Source organism: Eumetopias jubatus, unplaced genomic scaffold (genome assembly GCF_037043125.1).
Source record: "Eumetopias jubatus isolate StellerSeaLion01/CBP00866 unplaced genomic scaffold, mEumJub1_p1.0 scaffold_4, whole genome shotgun sequence".
In the NCBI taxonomy this organism is placed as follows: Eukaryota; Metazoa; Chordata; class Mammalia; order Carnivora; family Otariidae; genus Eumetopias; species Eumetopias jubatus.
In genome coordinates this window covers 130,726,320-130,740,474 of record NW_028274810.1, presented here as the reverse complement: position 1 = coordinate 130,740,474, position 14,155 = coordinate 130,726,320, and positions in this window count along the sequence as shown.

The window sequence follows — 14,155 nt, the reverse complement described above, 5'->3', positions numbered from 1 at the left end:
GAGGCTGGAACACTTAGTAATTGCACTCCTTTCCAAGGAGAGAAGTAAGTAAGCGAAGTACAGGAGGATCCGGCTGAGATGGACGCCATGTGAGGGCTGCTGGATCCGTTTCTCTTGGGTCCTTTCTTACTTTACTGTACTGGAAGACTGCATCTGGTCCTGAATATAAACACCACTTCTTCAGAGGAGCACATGTAGAATGTAACAAATTAATGCTAACACATTCATTTAATTTCCATTTATTGACCCATTGTTTTTCATTTTGAGTTTTTTTATCCCCAAAAGGGCTGTTTCATCAGACAGGGAAGAAGACTATCAACAAAGGAGGATGTCTTGAGGATGCTTCTTGGTTGACGCAATAGCCCTGCCAAGACCATGAGGAGGCTTTCATACAGATGGTCTCTGAAACAACATGATCCCACCACAGAAGTTGGTTCCCATCCTGCATGGCATCTGGTCCTGAGGGGTAGCAGTGGGGGGTCTTTGTGGTAGGTGAGAAGACCTCTTTTGCAAACTACCATGTGACACGATCCTAAAGGAAATCATCTGTGCTTACCAGGATTAGAACAAAACTTCAAGGGAACTTGGGTTTCCTCACTGTAGATTTAAAGACCTCCAAAGAGGGAAGTCCAGACTTGGAAACAAAACCAATAAAGCCTACTAAAAATTCATAGAGGCTTCTAGCAGGTAAAACCTCTGGGGGGCTTGCCATCAAACTTATTTGCCATGATTATTAATGCCTAAACCATACAATATCCCAACAGGAAATTGTGTGTTAATTTCCCTAGGTTTTGCAGATGAATAAATTGGTGCATAAAGAAGATGAGTGAGTTTGCCGCAGGCCCTACGGTGAGTCATTGCCAACCCAAGAATTACAACGCTGAGCTCCTGACTTGGAGTCTGAGCTCACACCTCCAGGATCAATCTCCTTAGATCCAGCAGACAATGGCTTCAAAAGCTTTTACAGCAATTAAAGGAGGAGCACTGCCTCCTATTAGGACATACCTACCCAGTTCCCTTTTGGACCTTGGCACAGTTGCTGCCAGTGAGCAGGGAGCAGGACACATAATTTAGTGCTTGAAGTCTTCCATGTCCAAGCAGACTTCTTAATGGCAGAAACCACACCTTATAAGGAGAAAAGTCTGGGGATGGGAATTCTCCCTGGCATAGCTTGTAAGGAGTAGAGTATGGGTGTGGGGGAGCAAAGAACCAGGCATCTCATTTGTTTGTTCTTGAACTTGAAACTGACATTAACTGAGTTTAACTAGTATTATGCCATAGCATTGTTCCCAAAGTGTTGACCCATGGCTCTGAGAAAACGTCCTTTTCTTCCTTGCAAATATAGGTCATACATTAAGAAGCACTTAAGGAGATAAAAAGAGTGTTCTGAGTTTTTAGGTTCAAATGATGCCCACAGCCAGGGATGTGATGCCAACGGCATTCACAGAGGTTTCACCGAGATCTAGACCAGTCAGGTTCTATGGGGGAAGGCAGGGGGATGATCACAAAGAATATTTCAAATCTAGTATTTGCCTTCACATTGGTTAAAATAAATGAATATGAAAAACTCAGCTATAAAGCAAAGAGAGGAGACCATGCTAATGAAGATCCTATAAACACTACCATGTAGTCCTTTCTTGGCCAGTGGTGGGGATTGGGGTGGGTGGGGGTGGAAGCTGCTCCAGAGTTTAAAGGCTAAATCTGGCAAATTAAATTATTGATACTTTTTTCAGGAAAGAACACTTTTGACTGATCATTCCCTCTAACTCACCTTGTCAACTGTACCTCCAAGTCAAATGGCAAAATCCATTTGTTGAGCACCTACTCTTGTGGCAAGGACTGTACTAGTTAAGTGTTAGAGGGCAGTTTCCATGGCTCTTACCCAACCCTCACCGGATCTGTATGAAGACCTCAGGTGGAAAGCCATTCCCAAAGAGAAAGCCTCGGAGCTGGACTCAGCTGCAGTGGGCATGCCCTATTCTTAGAAAGGGTTCTTGACCAGTCTGAAAGACAGGGGGCCTCTTCATAGCAATGTGTATTTGTAAACCTTGCTCTCCCAGCTGTCCAGACAGCACTCTAATCTTTGATCGTGTCAGTTCAAGCACCAGCAGGGTTTCAGGGAGGGACAGAGACTTCATATCATACCACAAACAAGGTTGTTTTTTTCTTTATAAGAAAACCTAACTTCTCATCATCACGCCAATACCAACTTACTCTGAGACCCCTAGAAAAGCAACTGTCCTCGAGATTATTTTATGAAACTGCCTAGAACTGCCTTGCTTCTGGGATTTTTAAGTAGACCAGCCAAGTTTAAAAGTTTTATTTCAAAAGGTTTTAAAAGTACTTACATAAGCCGAGATGAGGAGTTTTGATTTGGTATTCACTGGGAATAATTTGGGGGAAGAAATACATGACTCAACTCCAGGTACGCCCCAGGACCACATCACCCTTTGAGCTTTCTGCAGCAGATGGATGCCTTTCTGCTCCGAGGCCTCAGAACCATCCAACAAGGCCTCCACAATAATAGCCAGGCAAAACTTTATCAAAGGAAGAAGCAAAAAGGCCTGACACATGATGCTGCCAGCATTTCAGCAGCCAGGTTAGCTTTGTTCTAATGCCATTCTGTCAGGTTTAACAAGCAGATATTAAGAAAAGTTTATAGAGAATCGAGATGAAAGGTTGTCGGTGGAGATGAGAGCTGCCAGCGAGCACCTCGAATCACAGCTGGGTGTAGACTCTGCCGCAACTGGCTGAGAGAAAAAGAGGTTGATATGGGAGCAGCTGCTTCCAACCCCTGCTAGAAGCAGGGCTTAATCATCTGGCACCCAAGAGTCTGGAGCTCCACCTGGACAGAAACACAACTGAGAGTGTTCTGGGTGTGAGCCGCATCATTAGATTAGAAACAAGTGATGCACTTGCAGAAATTGGGTCCTTCGCTGGTCCTGACCTGGTCTGACATCTTGTGTCTGGAATGCTTTCACCGAAGCATGGAAGGACGGTGGAAGCAAGAAATAAGGAAGAGGTTCAAGAGGGAGATTAGCAATTTTACTTAAGGGCACGGGGTGGGCTTGAGAAAGGAGGGGAACTGGAAAATGAAAAAGGCTTGTGTGTTGCCCCAGGAAAGGGGCATTTTAGAGCAAGGTGATTATGTCCTGGCATGCAGGGCAAGCCGATTTGAGCTCTCTTTTATCAATTTTCAGTCATGCTAAATTCTTCCTGAGTCCACATTCCTTTCCACGGAGTGTTTTTTGAAATGTGGATGAGTCGAGATGCCTCAGAAGGACTGTGTGTCATCAGTACAACGAAGGTCCAGTTTCAATCTCCGTGCAATAATGCTGTAACTCACCCATTTGTGCCCTCTTTTTGCTAAGTCCCATTTCTGCAAATGAAAATCAGTCCGAAAATAATTATTGTATTAGTTTATTAAAAAAAAAAACCTCGGTTTTTCAAAATAATGACTCCTTCTAAATGTGTAGATGTCACTTCTATTTCAGCCATGTATCTTTTTCAATGAAAGCTGTTAATGCCTTCTTTTTGAAAAAAAGGAAAGGAATTATAAATAGCAGCTATTCCATCCGAAATCGTTAAAAAACCCTTCCACATATCTGCCAGCGATAATGCAATAATGCTTGCACTGAGTGAGCGAGTACCTTCTATCTCGAATTACAAATGTATTTTACTTTTATTGAGGTGAAATTCATGTAACATAAAATTAACCATTTCAAAGTGGTATTTAGTGCATTCACAATATTGTGCAACCACACCTCTATCTAGTTCCAAAAGGTTTTTAATCACCCCAAAAGGAAACCCTCTCCCCATTAAACTGTTACTCTCCACACTCCCCCAGCCCCTGGCACCACTGTATTTTAGAATACAGTGGTGTATGTTTGTTCATACATCCTTTGTTGTGGCAGAGTAAGTATTTCTATTCCCATTAGAAAACCAGTGATGCTGGGTTAAGGTCTTTCTCAAGATTCAATCACAATTAAGATCTCGGGTCTTGAAACAAATGCTCTCAGAGTTGATGTCTCCACCACTCCAGGAAGGCATTATGTTGTTCCATGCCACTACAGTCAGAAGCCAAGCTTTTGTCAGGCCTTTAAAACAATGACCACTGTTCCTTTGTGTAGGTAGTGGGTTTTTCTTCAAAACCCAAAGATAAACCTAAAGTTCATTTCCCTGAGACTTCTTTGAGATCTCCAACTTACAGGCGAAGAACACAGGTAACCCCAGGGTTAAGCGCTCTTCCATGCAAAAGATTTAAATCGGGTGGACAGACTGAAAATCACAAACCCTGAGCATCCAGTCCAGGCCTCTTCTGCTGCTCTGGGACTCTCACGCATGCACACTGATTTCCATTATAATCCCCCTATTTTTAGTTACACATAACTTTTAAAGAAGTTTCTCTTGGAAAGTGTGAGGGTTTTCAGCAGTTATTTTTGTGATTCCTGAGAAGGAAGACCTAGCTTTTTCCACCTCAGAAATGCCAATTTTTTTTTTTCTTTTTACATCTGACTCAAACAGCTGAATTGTAACATGCCCTAGTTCCTTCTCATGTGGCTCCTCTTCATTCAAGGAGAGCAGTTTTACTTAATCAAAAAAAAAAAAAAAAACTCATTTAAAAATAATTTTCTCACATGCACAGTGAAAAAAAATATTGTCTAATAGGGTTCATTTACATTGTTACCTGAGGCCATGGAGAGTTGTGCAAAAGCACATTGCATAATTCCTCCAGGCTGTTAGTAGGTGTATTTTTTCCCCTACGTAAGTAGAGAAGAGAGCATTTTCAAAGAGATCAGGATGCCAAAAGAAAAAAAATATCTTATAAAAATGCTCATACTGATGCAATGGAGAGGTTTTTCTCTGTCCTCTGTATTTGGATTTCTATTTTTAAAACTCAATTTAAAAAAAAATCACTGCTGCAAATATCATAAAATATAACAGTAGTGATAAGACCTACTCTACACTGAAAAATCCTGGGTATGTGTATTTTGTAAAGATGTCTACCTCTGAGTTCTCCCCTTTCCCATTTCAACTCAGAGATTCCCAGTATTACCCTTGAATAAAGATGCCAGAGAATATTCTTCCCAGTGATGAAGAGAGGGCCCTGATGCTGTGGCTAATTGGGAGTTCATTCATTCAACAATTATTTTTAGCACTTACTCAATTATTCCTCTTACTTCTCAAAATTTCCTGTGGAGAAGCTGTACCTGGCCTTTCCCAAACCAGAAAACACCATCAATACTTCAGCAATAGCAAAAAGGGATTATTCCATAGGTTTAAAGATTGATTAACCCATACTGAGGTCCCAGTAGAATTATGGAACTATATGACCGTTAATTCATTTGTGCAAAAATGCAGTACGTCTGAAGCCCAACATTGCAAGTTCTAGTCCTATTTACACATATCAGTTTTTAAAATATTCCTTCACAGAGTCACTGCATGCACCCACAGACCTACCTTCTACTCTGATACTCATGTCTCGGTGGCCACAGGGCAGTTGTGAGCCAGAGCAGGAAGGCAAGCATTGATCCATCTATTCACAGATCCACCATGCACTTGTTGGTTGGGAGACCCACAGTACTTTCTTATACCAAAGACAAAAGTCTTGTTAGCATTAGAGTAATAAGGAAAAAGAGAAAATTGGAATGCAAGGAGACCTACTAAGTAGGTTAATACTCAAGTATTAACCAATATCTCTTCATCATGTACAATTCAAAAACTCCAATGGCTGCATCAACTCTTATGATTTATAATAATCCTAGGGAGGTCACAGGTAAGCATTATTATCCTCAGTTTTTCTGGGGAGAGATTTAAATGAACTTCCCCTGCCCTAATTACCGAGGTGGTACAAGGCAGAGCATAAACTTGAACCCAAATCTTCTGAGTGTCCATATTTGTGTTCTTTACCTCGATCCTGATCTATTGCCTTTAAAAAATAATGTCAAGTCACTCACTGCATTCGTTCCATAAACATTTATTGAGCAGCCGTGAATACTCTCGGTGCTGTGCTAGGCAACGTGATTCTGTGAGAGGCAAGTGAGACCCAGTCCTTAAATCAAGCAAATGTGTCAAGTACACAAAAAACCCAGAGAAGAGCATCATGGTTACCACAGAAGAAGCCCAAAATTTAGTGGTGGATCAGAGAAGGGAAAGACTATGACTATGAGGAGAACGTCTCAGAGGAAACGGATCAGATCTGCTCAGTCACTAAGGGGCAAGTGAAGATAAGAGAGAGCGACACAGTGATAGGAAATGAACAGCAGATTCAGGGTCATGCAAGATGCTTGTTGCTGGTGAAAACATTAACTGCTATGAGTGTCTTGCTCACTGCTGATCTCTAGAACCTTCTCCAGGAGTGTCACCCTCTCCTGAAGCAAAGCAAGGTTGTGTCATCTCTAAATCAGCCTTTTGAAGTATCTGCATCCTTAAATATTAGTGTATTTCTCATAGAACTGACTGCTCACAATTGAAAATTTGGTGTTTTCTTGGTGTATTTAAGTGTGATGTGGGTGAAGCAGGGAATCCAGGATCATTCATGTTGTTAACTGATAGTAAACATATTAAATGTGCCAAATACATATAGAGACTTAACAGGGTAAAGACAGAGACAAGCTTATGTTTTCTCCATGTGAGGTGGAGCAGAGAAGAGAAAACTGCCTGTCTCTTCTCTAGACAGTTTTGGCAGCTGACAGACCACCTTCAAGAACTTTTATCATGGGATGAGAACAAATGCGCGACTGCACCACAGGATGGTGTGGTAGCGGCCATCCTGCAGTGAGACACACCTGCTTGAATATGCCAGGTATCGATCCTGGCATGGAAGAGGGAGCTGATCTGGGAACCTCGACGTGGAGGTATGACTCGCAAAACCTGGCAGTGAACGTGAGGAGGGAAGGAGACAGGGACACACGCCGAACCAAGAGGACATGTCAAAGTCTCTAGTGTGAGTGAAGGTCAGTCCTGAGAGGAGACTGACGCCCCTAGGGAAGCCCCTACAGTTTGGTCTGTCTTTAGGGCCATTCATTCAGTCATGCCAACTTTCATCCATTCGCCCTTCTTTACCCCCTTCCTTCTTTACTTGTTTTGATATGGTTTCTGTTCACGAAGTAGACATGTAAGGTCCCCGGGCATGGACTCTTCTTTCAAACAAGAATCCAATTACAAATACATAGCATATTTTTTAGTTCAAGGAATTCTCTAAAAACTTCATCTCTTTTCCCTTCACCTAAAAAGAGCAAAGTCTTTGCCCAGTGTGTCCTTTCAGGATAAACTTTGATGAGATTTCATCAAAAGGGGGAAAGTACTGCCAATCAACCTGGAAATCAGCATGTCACTGCCGTCACCATGAGCCGAGGACACGGAGCTTGTAACAGCAGACAGGATGGCCGAACCGCTGAAGCACTGATTTAGGAGGTGCAAAAGACAAGGTTTTTCCTGCAAGTTTCCAGACTGCGGCCTGACCAGCCTGCCTGCCGTTCATCTGCCACACCCACTATGAAGTGGCACATGTAAACACACACAGGCAGGGTCCTGAGAAAATCATAACATAGGAGTCATTTAGCAAGAAGGCAGCCCTTGTCCAAGACCCTCATGCCTCAGTTACCCATGTCCAGAGAGACAGAGAGAGAGGTAGAGTGTTACAGGATCAGCCAATCCCCCATTACATTCCATGTGGCGAAAGGTTCTGCATGGTGTATGTTCACACACTGGAGTCCCTGAGCTAACATGAAACGTAGCTAGAAATAGCTGAAATTATTATTTTGATAAATAGTATTTCTAAATGTTAAAACTGTAAAGGAACGAGTTATTTTAGGTTCTCTTTGGATGTGTACCCCAATTATGGTCATCGTGTTTAATATGATGGTAAGGGGTGGAGGGGCACCCAAATCTTTGAAAAGTTTTTTTTAAAGCAGGAAACATATGATTTTCTTGACTCATCTCTATTTTTAAACCCCAAAGTACACATTACCCATTTGCTGCAAAGATGAATCACTGTGGACATTTCATTTTCAATGAAAGTTCCTGTATCTAAAACTTAGGATTTGGTTCATCAGCAGAGATAGCACAGTGCTCACAAGCAAAATAAATACCCAAATATAAAAAGGGAAGCAAAGTGTGTTTATAAAACTTGAAACAGAGGTTTTACTAGTCTTTAGAAAAGAAAGAGAAAAACCAAAGTAGGAAAGAATAAAAAGAAAGAGAAAATAATTTCCTTTTCTGTCTAGACATCAACAAGTACGCTGAGAACCTATTAAGTATTCAGTATGGCTTTGTTGCCAGAGAGAGAGCTGAGTTCATAGCTTGGCCCCGAGACCTAACAGTTACGTGACCTTGGGCAAATTACTCCTTCTCACTGAACTGCACTTTCCCCAAGGCAATTATATTGCTTATCCCTTTAATGAGGCTTATCTGAGACCATATTAGAATATAAGCTCCAGGAGAACAAGACCTCTTGTCCATTGCTGATTCCTCAGCACCAAGAACCAGACTTGACACGTAGTAATAGTAACAACTGATACTCAGCAGACATTGGTATGTGCCAGATCCCGTTCTAAATGTTTTACACATTTCAACCCATGTAATCCTCACAACCCATGGGACGGGTAATATTATTGTCCCATTTTAAAGGCAAGGAAACTGAAGCACTGAGAGACGATTAAGTAAATTACCCACAGTCACACTAAACAGATGAGCCAGGATTGGAATGCTGCCTCTCAAATATTATATAAGAAGTAGACACTCAATAAATATTTGTAGAATGCATTGATGAAATGGCATATGCAAAGTACCTGGAAAAGTTCAGCCACAATGCTGGCACTCAACAAATAACTAGTTGACTTTCCTTTTATCTTTGTCTTCACCTTTGGAAGAACAGAAGGCATATTATTATGCATGATTTCTGCCTCAGAGATCTGCCATCTTATTGAGGAAATATGAACAAAAAGGACAACCAGAGAATTACATGGGGAAACATTTTAAATTAAATTGTTTGGCACAGACCAGTGGTCTCAACTGGCAGCCATTTTGCTACCCCAGAACATTTTGATTGTCACACGGGGGGCGGGGGGGTGGGGGCGGGGCAAGGGGTGTGCTACTGGCATCTAGTGGATAGAAGCCAGAGGTGCAGTTAAACATCCTTCAAAGACACAACAGGCCCCCTTAACAAAGAATCATCCAGCCCAGATATCAACACTACTACAGAGCTTAAGAAACGCTGGCTTAGCCTACAAGGGCTATTAGTCATTTTAAGGTGAGAGACAGAAATGCCCAGAAGCTAGAAGAGTTAGAGCAGACTTTGCTGACATGGTAAGACTTTGTAGGGTGGTATAACTTAAATAGATGTGGAATGGCATGCCGAGAGGGGAGCAAAGCCGCCCCCATCTTTTGGCTGTGTTTCTATATGCACTGGGAAATATCTACACATTCTACATTTCCGTTCGGATAAAGACCAAGATGAACTGGTTAATCCTAGCATTAGTCAGAAAGGTTTGGCCTATGTTCACACTTAGAAAAACAGCAATCACAACCAGAAATTACTGGCATTACAAGTGAATGGGTGACACTTTTATAAACCCAATTCATAAGAAGATACTTCCTTTATTCTTTTTATTCACAGGTTTGGCAAGAGGCTTAACCGGGCACAATGTAGATAACTGATACATGTGTCTTCTCTACTTTGAATAAATCACTTAGCAAGGGCTCCGGCTGGATCCTGAGATGAGATTTAGACATGCCAGATCATGTGTAATCAACAGGTAGGACTGATCACAATACTCGCCTTCCCTAAAAACTTTTTGCATGTGCTCTCCAGGATTCTCCTGAAAAAGGGTATGTCCTAAAGGAGTCTGACCAGACCAACCTGACCCAGAAACAAAGCTTCAGTCTTTGAAAGGAAATGGTGTGTGTTAATGTCCACAATACCTTTCTATCAAATCCAGCCAAAACAAACCCCGCGAAATCACATGTCCCAGGAAGGGGAGAAGGTAAAGTTAAGAGTACAAACTCTGGAATCAGGTGCCTGGATTACATTCCAGCTCTGCCACTTATTCTCTATATAAACTTGGACAAGCTACTCAACCTTTCTGAGGCTTCATCTATGAAATTTGGTTAATAGTATATAATAATACCATGTAGATTGACAGGAGAATGAATGAATGAATTGACATAAAAGGCTAATTTACAGTGCTTGACACATGGTAAGTACTCAGTAAAGGCCAGCTAATTATTGTTGTTCAGGAAAGAGAGGTATAATAAAGATTAAATGATCTGACATACTAACACTTCTGTAAAGTATCTCAGCCTAACCTGTATTGACTGAGCTTTCCTTCAACAGACAGTAATACAAAAGATAATCTGTGGTTCTTGCTTATCCCACCACCGGTCACTTCTTATCTTCGGTCCATTTGGGGTGTCTCACAATCCACAAAGGGACTTCTCTGTAACGTCATGCACTGGGCCCCAAGAGGACTTCCAGCAGTTCTTCAGGGCTTCTTTCTGGGTACTGAAACTTCTTGATAAGCGAACGAATGCAAGAGGGCAGTGCTATTAATATGCTATAATACGATCTCATCATATTCACAGATTATTCACAGGGAACTCGGATTATTAATATGATTCATAAAGCTGTGTCTCTTTCTCAAAATTAAATCTGGAGATAGTAAATTATTTGCCCAAGGTCATACTAAAATAAGAGATGGAACTGAGATTCAAATCCCCCTGCTCCAGCTCTGAAGACCAGGCTCTTCCCACTGTTCTATTTAGTCTAGCTAGCCACACCCTGGGCTTCAAGAAGTGCCCAATTCCATTAAGACCTATATTCTCTCATTTAACAGAACAAAAATGTGTTAATTATTGTTGTATTCCTGAACACTAACTGGGTGGAGACCACATCCAAAGTAATCAAATGTATTGAGCAGGATGTTTTGGTTACATGTGACAGTAACCCTACTCACACCGGTTCAAGCATAAGAAGGAATGTATATGGGCTTATATACGTAAAAATCCCAAACACTGAACTTGTTTCAGCAGGCACAGCTTGATACAGGTCCTCCGATTATGCAATCATTTTTCTGCCTGTCCCTCCATGGCTGATTTTTGCTTTCTCTATACTGGCATGCTCCTCAGCTAAGTATTCACTGAATGATATAAAAATTTCTGTTTATTCATTCATTCATTTGTCCATTCAAGAAACTTTTAGTAAGTACTAGACATAAAGGGCTACAAAATCTCCAAGTGGAAAGAATGGAGAAATCACTTTGAAGAACAAGTCTTCAGGGGAGATGACACAGTTGATGTTTATCACATAAAGGCAGCATTATCTTTCCTCTGGTTTCAGATGGCAAACTGGAGAGAAGTTACAGAAAGATTGAGAACATAGGCTCCTGGACCCGTGTCAGCAATTTTACCATCACAAGGTGGAGAGCCTGCCTGTGAGTGGGGTCAACAGAGAGGAAAAGAGAAGAGAAATGAAGAAAAAAATCTCCTCATGAAGTCATTTGAGCTCCTGAATCCAGTCACATCAAAAATCAGATCTATTCTTGGGTTTTTCACTAATATGAGATTTTATTTATCTTCCTTTTGTTTAAATAATACATTTGGGCTGGCTGGATTGAGTTTTGTACTTGTAAATAAAAGAATACTGAAGAGTACAAGAACCATATGGATCCCAGTTCCTAGAACAATCCCTGGAACACAGTAAGCACTTAATAAATACGAATGGCACGAATGATCAAATGGTTTAAACAACATAAATGTGTGAGTGATCAAATGTTCCAAACAGAGCGTAAACAGTATAGCATAGTCTTGAGAAGGTCCCTCCACCACAAGAAATTCTCAGCCAAATGCTGGGAAAATTTTAAGTCTCAATGTTTTAAAGAGATCTCAAACATCGATAAGAGATTTATAGTCAATTGGGGCACCTGGGTGGCTCAGCCTGTTAAGCCTCTGCTTTGGCTCAGGTCATGATCTTGGGGTCCGGCTGCCTGCTCTGCAGAAGGTCTGCTTCTCCCCCTCCTGCTGCCCCTCCCCCTAATCGTGCATGCTCTCTCCCCCCCCTCAAATAAATAAATAAAATCTTAAAAAAGAGAGAGAGATTTATAGTCAATGAATTGGGAGGTCCTTTCCAATCCTGGTATTCTATGATTCTGTGTTTTCAGTTCCTATCCAGATGAAATTTGGATAGGTTTGGATTTCACATTTTCTAAAGGAAAGTAGCTTGCCCCATTGGAAAGAATAGCATATTCAGATTCATCTCCATTCCATCATACTAATCCTTGCTTTAGGAGAGAATTGCCATCCACCAAATAATTGGGTAAGTGATGCAGAAGGACCCGTTACTGACATTCAACAGAGAGTTTTGCCTCTTTATTTGCTTCTCTTTTAATACTTTGATATATGTCATGGTTTTGTCTAAAACATTCCTGCCTGTTATTTGTGCTTTGGGTATTTATATGCAATAAATAGCCTTCAATATGAAAAAATAGCGATTGTGTGAATGAGAACTACTGAGACAGATGGGCCTACAGCAAACACATTTGGCCTGTTGCAACAAAGAATTTCATCTTTAAGAAACTGCTATATAACTCCTAAGATGTACTGCACTGTGATACAATCCAGACAAAATGGAGGGAATTGGCAGTGATGGATGATGGAATGATTGCTCATCTATTCAATATATGACATTTGCACCCATAGATTTATCTACCATTTGAGGAAGGTAATCAGTTCTATCACCATGTTTAGCATTTGCCTTGCCCTAGTTACCTCCCATGCACAGGTCTACTCCCTCACTCCCAGGTATGTATGATGTTATCATCCTATATGCAAAGTGGGTTTGACATGCTCCATAAGCTGCACATGAAAAGGAAAGCAAATATAGTAACCTGGATGGAATCTTAACGTTGATGTTGTATACAATTAATCTGCTGGTGTTTTTTTATTATTATTATGGATTTGGATGTGACAAAGAATTTTGAGATTGACGTGAATGGATATAAGACAGAACTCCTTTATGAGACTCATAGTAATCCATGTAGTACCTGTGGATCTTGCCATTAACTACATTATAGTAAAAAAAGAATTATTTAATAACATTTTTATTTTATTTTTGCCCTACATGCAAATCGCTTCACTGTATGGTTCCCAGAAGACAACCATGTTTTATCATGGGAAACTGTGGCATTTAGAGTGCTATAATTAATAAGGCTGAGATTTGATTTCCTGTATCAATTTCAAACAAACTTGAACCCATCTCTTTGGAGAAAACAATCGTCTAATAGGAATCTCCTATAGAAGGATGGTGCCAGGGTCTCTCAAAAGAATGCAGATCAATCAAAGCAGTCAATAAATACATATCGACTCCCTATATCCTCAACAATTAACACACAGAGAAGGAAGTTTCAAAGAGAAAAATGCACATGGGTAAATAAGGAAGCCTTTATGAGTCATAAGGAAGATGCAAAAATTAAGTAAATCTGTTTTCTGTAGGTGGAGCTACTTGTTAACAACCCGCTTCCTCAGAATACTGAGAACAAAGAGAAATTCTTATAAAAATCTGGGGAGAAAATCATCAGCCAAGCACTTTGTTTTGAGTGCTCCCTATGTTCTAGGCATGTGAGATATGAAGATGATTAAGACATTGCTGTTTCCTAAAATTAGGTCACAAGGAGGGAAGGCAAAATAATACACCAACATATGATAAGTTGATCTGACAATGTTAGGCACTGTTACCTGAAAATGACATACATGAGATTGGGATTCAGATTGGCTCTGGATTTTTCCATAGCAACACAGGAGAGAAGTGATTAAAATCCCCAAGGTGATGGTGAATGGCAGTGTCAGGATTGGTGGCCACACATGATGTAGAAGGCATCCAGGCCTGACTGTAGCAAAGCAGAAGGCTCTTGGCTAGTACTTGCCAGTGCTAATCAAAGCGTGGTATGGGGATGGACATCAGCACCACCTGAGAACTAGTTCCAAATGAAAGTTCTCCAGTGCTACCTCAGAATACATGAATCTTTGAGGTTGGGGCCAAGGAATCTGTATTGTAATGAGTCCTCCAAGTAATTCTGATGACTGTGCAAGCTTGAGAACTACTGCTCTGGGTGATACTTCCTTAGGGAGATAAAATCGATGGAACATCTGATGCATGTGA